Raw genomic sequence first — 12,323 nt, forward strand, 5'->3', positions numbered from 1 at the left:
GTTACTGCGTTATTACATCTGCACGTAGCCGGAGTGCTGCGGATTTATGGAAGAAAAATCCATATCACGCTCCAGTAATGGCAGAGAGGATGAGAGTATAACAAATGTCATCCATGTGCTGCAGAAAATGACCTGCGATGCAGAATTTAAAGGGGTTTTACATGCAAAATACTATCCACAGGATAGGTCATCAAAAGTTGATTGGCTGCCGTCCACCGCTCAGGACCCTGGCTGATCAGGTGCCCACTGGCAGTGCCAGGATACATAGGGGTCGGAGTGGAAGGTGACTCTCTGCCCCTGGTGTAGTGACTGCCACTTGTAACTGCAGGCTGAAGATATCCTGTCTTGCAGATACATCATCAATAGTTGTTCGACTGCTGTCCGCCGCTCAGGTCCTTGGCGCTTGCTGTCAGTGACAAGATGAATAGGGGTCGGAGTGGAAGCTGATGCTCTGACCCCAGTGTAGTGACTGCCACTGGTAACTGCAGGCTGAAGATATCCCATCTTGCAGATAGGTAATCAATAGTTGATCAGCTGCCGTCCACCGCTCAGGACCCTAGCTGATCAGGTGCCCGCTGGCAGTGCCAGGATACATAGAGGTCGGAGTGGAAGGTGACTCTCTGCCCCTGGTGTAGTGACTGCCACTTGTAACTGTAGGCACAGATTCCATAGATGTTAATGAGCCTGCAGCCTGCAGCAGTTACAAGTGCTGGCCAGTATGCCAGGATCAGAGCTGCAGCTTCTGCTCCGATCCTGGCGCTGACAGCGGGCGCCCAATCATCTGCAGTCCCAAGTGGCAGACCCCAGCCCATCACTATGTACGATGATTTTTGTTCCTGGGTTATATATGTAATTTCCTAATTGCTTCTATCATAAAAACATGGAAAAAGTTTAGTAAACTACAAAAACTTTGTTTTTATTGTCTGCACATTGAAAGGTTAAAATTGGCATATTTAAATTGGAAAATTACAAGCTTTTGAATTTCAGGTAAAAAAAGGATAAGAAAACACAACTGTATATCAAACCAATTGTATATTTAACCAAAATGCTACAAATGGGTGAAAAGGAACCTAGAAATGTGTAGTTTTGCGAGGGTGTGTTAGATGGCTGTCACAGATTAGTCCCCACACGTAGTCCCCTATTATGTTTTCATTGCAGTTTCCTGCTATCCACGTTCTGATTGATGAGCTGTCCTGATGATCAGAGGTAGTTTGTGTGGAGAACCCCTTTAAATCCCCGCATTCTCCTTGCAGATTTTCACCCTTTGCAATGAATAGAATGAATGTGACAAATGACTACAAAATCCACATGTCTGCGTCAGTCCTATAGACAATGGTGTGTAGTGTGCCTGTACTGCTAAATTCACATGGGGGCTCAGAACCTCCATTCTGTGACCCCGGGGGTCCCAGTGGTTGTACCTCCAGTCATCATATGTGTAGCACCTGGATTAGGCAATGTTTACTTTTGGCTGATACATTTGTTTCTGTTCTAAAACACTAATCTGTAACATTCCTGTCGGACAGCCAGATGCCAGGAGGGCTCCCACAAGTTCTAGATCTGGCTGCAGTTCTTAGTTCTTTTGAAGTTTTGGAATAACGTGCGCTGTGATGCTTTTTGGCACTGCAAGAAAGTACCTGACACTGCTGTAATTTATTTGCGGTGATGTAGTGATCCGTGATGTTATTGAGGGAGACTTATCAATAGCGACTCGTTAGACTTGTGTATTCTTTATGATGCCGACCTGGTGATGGCAAAATCAATGCAGGAGTTTAAGAGGGGACTAGATGTCTAAATAGAGCGCTACAACATTACAGGATACAGACATTAAATAACCAGCGGGGTTGTTGATCCGGGGCTTGGAGTCTGGTAGGAACTTTTCAAATATTGATCTTGGGATTATTCTGACTGCCATTATGGAGTCAGAAAGGATTTTTTTCCCCTCCAAAATGGGGTAAATTGGCTTCTGCCTCATTAGTTTTTTTTCCTTCCTCTGGGAACCATTTGAATGTGGTCTTGTCAGCCTTTCACCCCCTGATCACCCAATAAGTGGGTCATTTATTGGCTTTAGTGATAAAATGCCGGATGATATGATGGAAAGCAGATGGACCCCACTAGATCCTGTCCAGCGTCGTATTGGTCCATCATACATATGATAGATCTCACTTTTTGGTTTTCTATTGAACAGAAAAATAGAAAGCATGAACGTTGTGTCAAACGGGCGCAAAATGTGCACGCACAATATGCAGAGAATAGAACCCATTGATTTCAACGCACAGGAGAAGGGGGAAAGCTCAGCTTTGGGTAAAAAAATGTCAGTCTTTATTAAACGATCCAGACAGACATGGGGGAGCAGAGAGCATGTGCCATTGATTTCAATAGATTTGTTCACATAAGCGTATTTTCCTGCACATTTCGGTCGCACGAAAAAAGAAAACGCAGCATGCGCTATCTTCCTGCACATTTGTGCGCCAAAAGTCAATGGGGATGCATAAATGTGCGCTAAGTACGTTAGGAAATGCGTGAAGCACAGCTTTAGGGCTTATTCACATGAGTGTATATCAGCCGCTGTTTTCACGGCCGGCTAATATACGCTACCATCTGAGCTGTCTTCCCCTCCCCTCGCCAACTCTCTGCCTCTCTCTTTCCCCCTCCCGGCTGTTTGCAATGGGATGGGGGCGGAGATGATCTCTGCCCCACCCCCTCCCATTGCTGGCTGCGAACAAGGGCGGGAGAGTAGCTCCGCCCCCTCCCATTGCAAACAGCCGGAGGAGAGGGAAGGGGAAGACAGCTCAGATGGTGGCATATATCGGCCGGCCGTAACAACGGCAGCCGATATACGTTCGTGTGAATAAGCCTTCATTCTGTAGGGAAAAAGAACACAACTGGAACTCATTAGACTAATTGGCCATTTCAATCGACATATTTTTGTCGCCCTTAAATGTACATGTGTTGCCTGCGAAAAAGTTCAGTAAAATACGCCAATGCGCATGAAAAAAGATCATTGTTTGTTCTGCAAAAACGATGCACTCGTGTGTGTGTGTGTGTATAAATTGTGCCCGTGTGCCGCCGTCCTAACCCTGATTGGAGCATAACCTTCGTTTTGGTCATTTGATTCCTGAAAGTCGTCAGTTCTAGTCCTGTGGCAGCCGATCTTCTCTGGAGCCTCAGTCCATTTTCTTCCGTTTCTTTGTAAACTTCTCCTAATTTCTCTGGCTATAATCACTTGCAGAGATAAATCATTCTTGGCTGGGAAGTAGATGATGCAGGCAGTTTGTTACACAGATGGGAATTCTGGAGAAAAAACTGTGCGCTCCGAACAAGACATCCAGCGTGACCTGCAGACACAGGCGGCTTCCACATTGGTGCAGACGGTAACGTGGTAGCGCTCCGGGATTCCAGCAGTATCTGCAGTATTGGCCAGATTGATAGAAACGGGCTTTTTTGCAATAATCTTAAAATTCAGGCAGAAGTAAATTTTAAAGAAAGAAACTTTAATTGGCAAAATACTGCATACAAGCAACATCAATCCACATAATCTAAAGCTTTGGCGCTTTCACCCTGTCTCTGAATAAAGTTTAACCCCACAGCAGTCACTATAAAATTGGATAAACCCTCCCGAAAATGTAACTTTTTTTTTATTAGAGATTTTGAATTTGTCTTATGTAACTCTGTTACCTTTTAGGCTGCCATCACATGGGCGAGCAAATTGCTCAAGAGTTGTGCCTTGCGAGACGCACACATCTGGCACATATATGAACCCTAGTTCTTTTATTTTCCTGCGTGGCACTGTGATGCGATGCAGAAATCAAATCGCAGCATGTTCTATCTACATGCTCTCGCATTGCACTGCCCGTTGTTTTCAACGGGGCTGGCCGCAGCATCGCACCACAGGCTACGTACAGGCGGTGCGAGGTCTCCCATTGAAAACAGTCCCCGAAGTGATGGCAGGTTGTTTTGACACAAAAACGTCTTGCATCCATAGGGAATTCATTCGAATTTTGGCGCTACGGTGAGGATATTTCTTTTATATCGTTTTAGGCATGGAGTTCCACAACTCTATGATAAAAATAATTTGGAAAACCCCTTTTGTGTTCAGCGGTCATAAACTTTTTATTTTTCGTCAATGTAGCTGTATGACCCCTTGGATTTTGCGGGATGAGCTCTGGTTTTTATAGGAACTAATCTTGAGGGCATATAAGGCCGGGCTTCCATAGACATATGGTTACCGCGTATTACATGTGCGCTGTACGCCCGTGTGATATGCAGTTACTTGCAGGCATTCAATTACATTGCATTATGCAGTTCCAATCACATTAGCGTGTCAAAAATGTGTAATACACGAGTGCAAAAAAGAACACGTTCTATTGTGCCGCGTCTATATGCGAGATAGAGCCCTTTGTTCTCTATGGGTGTGTATATGCGCACACCCATTCGTGCATGAGATACGCTGTCATGTGCAGTACAATTTCGTCACCATGTGCGGCAGTACATCGGGTCACCGCTGGCTCTAGAGCTGTAAAACGCTGCATGAGCACCGCAGCTTTTTGTGTTATGGCTGTGTGAACCCAGCCTAATGTATTGAGAAAGTTTTAGTATTTTTTTATTTTTCCTGGGGGCAGTGAACGTTACCTTTGCCACTTTGACTAACATCCATTACTAGTAGCTCCAGCTGACTCTTTTCACCGGACTGTCTGCACCAATGGTTTACGTTAGTGCCGTCTGTTTACATGAACGGGGTCCCAGGGCCTCTCCGACACTCAGTAACACTCAGGGCCTCAGGATAAAACTTCTGTACAAGACTCTGTTCTTCTCTCTTGCACATAAAATAACACATAAGTGGCTCTTACCAAAAAAGATCAGTTCTGAATTTTAGTATTTTTCATTAGAATTTATTCCGCTGCTCTTTACATTCCAGGGAAGTGGCAGGTTACAGACTTAGGCCATATCATTAACATTCTGCATGTGTATACTGTATTTTATCCCCCATCCGCACACTCAGGAGGATATCGGAATAATGACCACGCTGCGGATTTAAAAAATCCAATGTGTGTCAATTATTGTGGGGATTCTGTGCTGTGGATTCCAATGAGGGTAATCCGCTTGCAGATCCGCTGGCTAATCCATGGCAGCAATCAAAGACATTTTTTGCCACGGATTATCTAAAAACTCCACATCATACCATGTTTTAGGGTATTTTCACACTTACGGTAGGGGATTCTGTTTTTCTGCTCCATTATGTGAGCAGGAAAGGGGAATCCCTGACCAAACAGATCCTTTTTATGATTGAACCGAACAGACCCCATCGACTATTATTCGGTTTCCATTCGGCTGTCCGGCATTTTACCTAATGAATAAGACCTGCATGCATTTCATGCTGGCTTTGCGATGGAGGCTCTGATATGTGAGCATAGCCTTACAGTTAGTCATAGCGGCCTGGAAGTTTACAGATCAGTCCATGTGAGTCAGTGATATTAGTCTGGCACTGAGTGTCTGGAAATCTAGCTAATCAAATCTATATCCCAAATAATTTTTCTGCTTAATCCACGTAGCTAATTCAGTTTCAAGAATAACTTTAAAAACTAAACCCCATGAACCTATTTTCGCTCCATGTGCTGTCCGGGTCTCCAATGATCTAGACTCTGTACACAGACCCATAGTAGTGAGAGAACCAATTCACACATCGGTTGTTTCACACAGTCCATGTGGCAAAAATTGTAAAATGCACTATTCTGATATGATTTGCAGACAAAACTCACCCATTTAGGTCAATGGGCTGGCAAGCAAAAAAGCCGACGGCACATGGACACAGACTGTAATTCACAAATCCATTGTTGAGAGATGCAGAATAAAAACTCTTCAGACGTGTGATTTTATTTTTTTCCTCTGCATGGATCACTTGTGTGCAAAAAATTACAGCATGTCCTTATTCTCTTCGGTTTTCACAGCTGAGCATAAAAACATGCAGTATATGGGGTGGTGTGGACTCTACGCAGCACAGGGATGTGTCCGTTTATTGTCCAGTGTCTTTTTTCCTTATTTGTCCGACTCTTCAGACAGAACACGACCATGGCCTTGTGAATAAGCCCAAATTCTGGCCGCACACCCAGAAGTCGGCCACCAGCTATTCCTCTCGACTTTACCTTCTACATGGATGCTTTGCTGAGCCTGCCTATTTGTTTCAATGGCGATTCAATTATCTACTGTAGGGGCTCATTCACACAAATGTATTTTCGCAGCGTGTCACAATATTTGCACCTGTAATACACACTGAATAGAACCCACTGATTTCAATGGGTTCGCTCACATGAGTGTATTTTTTCTTTTGATGTTTGATCACGTGAAAAAATGTGGCATGCCCTATTTTGGTTTGTATTCAGCACCGCAGTCGTCCATTGAGGAGAATGGTCCAGTGGGAATATGCAGGAAACCTGCGTGTTATCTGCATATTTTTGCAGCAAATACAAAGGCTCTTCTGTAGATTTTTTGTGTGCACAAATATGCAGTGTATCTGCATGCAGGAAGACCTACTCCGGCACAAGTGATTTTCAGTCATGTATATACACCTTTTTATGCCTCCGAAATGTGCTTACAGCCATGTGAACCAGCCTTTAATGGGGAGGATGGAAGCCCGTCTATCTGATCTTTGGGTAAAACATCCATTTCAGTGGGCTTATATATCTGTGGTTAGCGTAAGATACATTTATACTACTGGGGTCAATATAGGGGTCACTGTTACTACTGGGGCCAATATAGGGGTCACTGTTACTACTGGGGCCAATATAGGGGTCACTGTTACTACTGGGGCCAATATAGGGGGTCACTGTTACTACTGGGGCCAATATAGGGGGTCACTGTTACTACTGGGGCCAATATAGGGGGTCACTGTTACTACTGGGGCCAATATAGGGGGTCACTGTTACTACTGGGGCCAATCTAGGGGGTCACTGTTACTACTGGGGCCAATCTAGGGGGTCACTGTTACTACTGGGGCCAATATAGGGGGTCACTGTTACTACTGGGGCCAATATAGGGGGTCACTGTTACTACTGGGGCCAATCTAGGGGGTCACTGTTACTACTGGGGCCAATCTAGGGGGTCACTGTTACTACTGGGGCCCATTATAGGGGTCACTGTTACTACTGGGGCCCGTTATAGGGGACACTGTTACTACTGGGGCCCGTTATAGGGGACACTGTTACTACTGGGGCCCGTTATAGGGGACACTGTTACTACTGGGGCCCATTATAGGGGACACTGTTACTACTGGGGCCCATTATAGGGGACACTGTTACTACTGGGGCCCGTTATAGGGGACACTGTTACTACTGGGGCCCGTTATAGGGGACACTGTTACTACTGGGGCCCGTTATAGGGGACACTGGTACTACTCAAGCTGACTTAGGGTACGTTTACTCGTGGCGGAAATGCTACGGAATATCTACAGTGAAAATTTCCGCTGCAAATTACGCATCATTTCCGCATCCAAAAAGCTGTCAAAATCCGCCACATTGGTGTGGGTTTTGACTGGAAATCAGCCACATATCCGCAGCTGACTGCATACCATGTGGCACTCCCCCTCACCACCTCCAAGGGCTTACCGCAGTCAGCACTCTCCGGCTTCCGGTTCCCAGCGGCCTGGTCAGGTGCGGCGCCACTCGTCTGGTGAGGCCACTACAGGCCACTGGGAACCAGAAGCTAGGGAATGTGGGAAGCCTATGGAGAAAGTGCGGGGGAGGGTCACATAGTATTTCCAGTCAAACTCTGCACCAGTGGTAAGGATTTTGACTGTTTTTTGGAAGCAGAAATGTCTTTTTTGAAATGATCCTGTTCTTTCTATAATGACGGAGGTAAAATCATACATTGTGATAAGCCCCGCCCCTGACCACACCCCTCGGTCCCGCTTTGACCCTGCGAAAATCTAGTCACCTTATCCAAGACAAAACCTCTTGCAGAAATCCATTGTAACTTTTTTTTGCGTTCTGACTGGACATTTAATATTGCTGCCAGTAGCAGCATGCCAGCTATATGGCAGAGATTTTACAGTAGCCATGGCTGAGGTCCTGGCTCTAACACACTAGCGCTGCATCCATGTGGTATGTGGACTCCGGTTGCTTCCCTGGCGCTGTTCTCTCGCAGTCTTCACCGTTCTCTTGGCAGCAAATCGTATGTAAAGCGTGTAAGAGAACGGCGCAGGGTATAAAACCACTGTGAAGTATCTAGAAGTGCATCCCTCCTCCGCCGTGTGTGAATGGAGACGTGTAAACCCCGCTTGCTGCCGTTGTTGCAGATGTTTGATACTGGAATACATGACTCATTCATGTGCGCACCGCTACAAGCATGTGAATGTGGCGGAAGACGAACTACTTGGCTCACTTAATAGGTAAGATCAAGTTCACTGCAGAAAGCGGAAATTCCAACTCCTGAAGCCAAATACTAATTAGTTTATGAACGCTGAAGCCATAGTTTGCTGATCACCGTGATCTTTATATCTGATCTGTGAGGTATGAGAGAATCAGTGGGCCTCATTTATCCAAAACTCTATTACAACCAATCACAGAGCAGCTTCCATTTTACCAGAGCCGTTTCAGAAATAAAAGCTGTGGTCTGATTGGTTGTCATGGGCTGCAGTGTTTTTTTAAGGGCATATTCACACATTGCGGAAATGCTGTGGATTCTCCACGGCGGAAAATTCTGATGCTAAATCTGCAGCATTTCTGCATCAAAAACAGAGTCAAAATCCACCATCGGTGCAGACTTTGAAAGTCGTGCGTTTCGTTATGCCATCGCAATCAGCAGCTCCTCACTGCAGCGCACGACAACTGTTACTAAGCAGTGCGGTCGCCGACCAGGTAATGCACCCACTTACACATCACCTGACTGGTGGTCGCGGCGCTTAGTAGCGGGAGCTGGGGGAGGGATATGAGGGCTGCGCAGTGCGCTAAAGTGAGGGGCTGTTGATCGCAATGTGAGAAGAACGGTAGGTCGGAATGGGCTGCCTCTGTTTTTGGTGTGAAAATGCTGTAGAAAATGTGTGAACGTATCCCTAGACTGTATTGATAAATGAGGCCCAAAACAAAATATCACCATTATCCTTTTTTTTTTGATGGAGAAAAGTCCTGCATTTCAGGCTTTTCTTTCCATCAATTAAATGCAATCTAGATTGAGCGAGACGGTATAAATCAATGGGGGTTTCACTGGATCGGTTTCTGTTTTTCCCTGTTTTAGGCTACAACAGAAAACAAAATGCTGCTATGAACGCACCTTAGGTCTTATTCAGACGGGTGTGTGCGGTTCACAGCATTATCCCCACGGACCACCGCTGGTGTGTAGAGCCTCATAGGCTATAATGGATGTGTGTGCTGTCCATGGAATACACAGGCCAATAATACATCCTAAGGCTGGGTTTACACAGGTCGGATTTGCCGCAGAAATTCCGGCCGGAATTTCGCTGTAGCAGATCCGCCTGCGGCCGCTAATCCCCAGTTTAGCCGGCTATGTGAACAAGATTTCTCAGAAATCTCGTCCACAGGGGACTGCGAATCCGTCGCGGCAAAGCCAGCAGAGGCCGGCATTGTGAGGCGGACATGCCGCCCGCAGCATGTCCATTCTTTTTTTTTTTTTTCCGCTGCAGCCGCACTTTCCTCTATGGGAGTACTGGCCGCAGCAGAAAAGCGAACGGCCAAGCCGCTTCAAAACCCGCAGCCAAGTGTCGCGGGTTTTGAAGCAGCGCTTTCCTGGCAGAAATCTTGAGGTTATTCGCGGCGGCCAAAGCGCGAGATTTCCGCCGGGAATACGCTGTGTGGGAACTCGGCCTAAGGGCTCTTTCACATGAGTGCATTCTACCGTGTATTACATGCTTGGGTTTTGTGTGCGTAATACGCGGTAGCAAACTCTACATTGCCTTGAATTGTGCTTCTCACACACAGCGCATAAAAAATGTGTGCGCCAATCCGAGACTTGGTGCGGTTTACACGTACATACGCCCCAAGATGGTGTGTAGGGATTTGTCGGGACGCAGCAGTACACAACGCATTCTGAAGCGTCTCCACACAGGCGTTTTCAACAGCGTTGGCAATCAATCGTAACGGCGTCTTAAGTCGCATTTTCTGTCAAGCTGAAAACGAGAGAGACTGACTTCGTTTAACGTTGTCAAAAACGTGTTACCAAGTTGTGCCGCGTTTTCAGCTACTTTTTCACACTTGTGTGAGCAGCCCCATTGAAATGAATGTGAGCGTTGTACAGCGTTTAACGCAGCGCTAAACGTTGGAATAAAACGCCTGTGTGAGCGAGGCCTGAGGCTTTCCACTCGCTCACCCTGCAGTCTGTGACACCTGACCTCTCACCTCAGTGACACTGTGGGGGGGGGGGGAGGGAGGTCAGCCGCTGCTGGACAAGAGCTGCACAGCTGGTGGACCGCCTAAAAGGAGGCAGCAGCCTTGTGTTTGACATGTGGGATAGGCTATATAACTTCTGTGGACGTTAAGGCCGAATGCACTCATCCGGGTCGGATTCTGACTGCGAAATCTCACAGCGGAATCAGACCCTGTGCCCCGGCATTGACCCCCACGTACCTGTCTTGTCTTCTTCTCTCTGCTCTACAAATGTGCCGGCTAGTGCGCCGCCACACATGCACAGTGCTGAGAATCACGTGGGCGATGATGCAGATCCACTGCGACTCACCGCAGAATGGCGGTTTCCATTGACTGCAGTGGAAGCCGACCGTGCGAGGCTCGCACTAGAATAGGACATGCTGCGATGCTCGCTCTGGATCCCGCAGTGCAAATACACCCGTTGGCATTCGGCCTAATAGAAAACAACCTAAAAATATGGGTATAAGCAGCATTTTTCTATGTGTGTTGGCTATCTGGGTTTGGAATTTGACCAGCCTTTACAGCCCTAATATAGGATATTATTTGTTTGGCAATTCGTAAATAAAGAGGTATATGGCGTCGCGGCAGTCCTTTCATAAATCAAGCGTTCTTGATGGCCTTAGCCTTTAATGTTGCTTTGTCTCTTGCGGTCGTGTCTTCATATTGCTTGTACTGTTTCTTCAGTTCACGAATTATACAAGTGCTTGTTACACTGATCACATCCTACAACGATTTTTTTCGTAATGCGGACCATGTGTCCCTGAATAAGGTAGTAGGGTACAATGTCATTTGGTAGGACAATCTTTTTAAGTTTTAAAGGGGCTTTCCATTCCATAAGTTTTAAAAGTTTTCTTTAAGTTTGTAATAAAAGTCTTCATCCCTAGTTCTTTGCAATTAGTTTTACATTCATCTTCTGTATCCGCGGCCATGCATCTGGCTTCATACTTGACAGGGTGTCATGACTCTCTTTCCTCCTGGCGTATTGGGGCATTCAGTGCCGACGCAGTGTAGCCATCTGATGTATGTACAGAAGAGAACGGCCCAGAAAGCCTGAAACCTTATGAAGCATAACAACTGCATGTAATAAAGTTGTGCGGCTCCAGTAAAGTTTTAACCTCTCTAAGATCTTTTATAGTCTTCCTAGTCATTTCTGGCAGTAACTGTGTATATGGGGGAGGGAAACGCTGGTCTAAAGTGTCTGTGTTTTACTTGAACTTCATTAACCTCTTGAAAAATGAAACAGGCCAGTCATGAATGAGACGAGGCAGTGTTATATAGTGTACAATACACACTATATGCCACGTAAATGGGGCTTTCACCTGCGTGCTCTGGAATCTGATGCTGGCGTATAGGGTGAGGAAGGATTTCCTTTTTTCTGTCTTACATTTCTTATAGGAGCAATCAAACACTCTCTGCAATGAGCTAAGTACTACTTAGAGATGCATTCATTGGGAATGAGATCACCGAGTCCACTCGACCTTGAGTTTGACTTTCACTTAGGAAAAAAGTAAGAGGAGCAGAGCTAGGCCAAGTCTGAAAATGCTGTTAGCACCATGTTACAATGTTAATGACTCTTTCTCTTGATTTTCTCTAACCTATAATTACTTAACATTTTGTTAGTCCAGAGGTTTATGACGACCTCTCCAAAGGGAACTTTTTTATATTCTCTTACATACAGGAGACCCGATCATATGCAAGAGTGTTTTGAACTGTGAAAAAGGCCTTACTTGACCATTTGGTGCTGACTTGAACAAGTGTGATAGAGACGGACTGAAGGCAAATATCTGTTGTAAAAGTTAAAGGAGATGTCCCGCGCCGAAACGGGTTTTTTTTTTTTTAAACCCCCCCCCCCCGTTCGGCGCGAGACAACCCCGATGCAGGGGTTAAAAAACCCACCCGCACAGCGCTTACCTGAATCCCGGCGGTCCGGCGTCTTCATACTCACCTGCTGAA

At 46.0% G+C, this 12,323-nt stretch overlaps 1 protein-coding gene across 3 annotated transcripts in view; it reads left to right on the forward strand.

The window, feature by feature from the left end:
• The window catches only part of P4HA2 (prolyl 4-hydroxylase subunit alpha 2), an 87,451-nt gene that overhangs the window by 556 nt on the left and 74,572 nt on the right, over nt 1-12,323 (forward strand). The window lies entirely within an intron of this gene.

The sequence above is a fragment of the Eleutherodactylus coqui genome, chromosome 2, assembly GCF_035609145.1.
Source record: "Eleutherodactylus coqui strain aEleCoq1 chromosome 2, aEleCoq1.hap1, whole genome shotgun sequence".
Classification (NCBI taxonomy): Eukaryota; Metazoa; Chordata; class Amphibia; order Anura; family Eleutherodactylidae; genus Eleutherodactylus; species Eleutherodactylus coqui.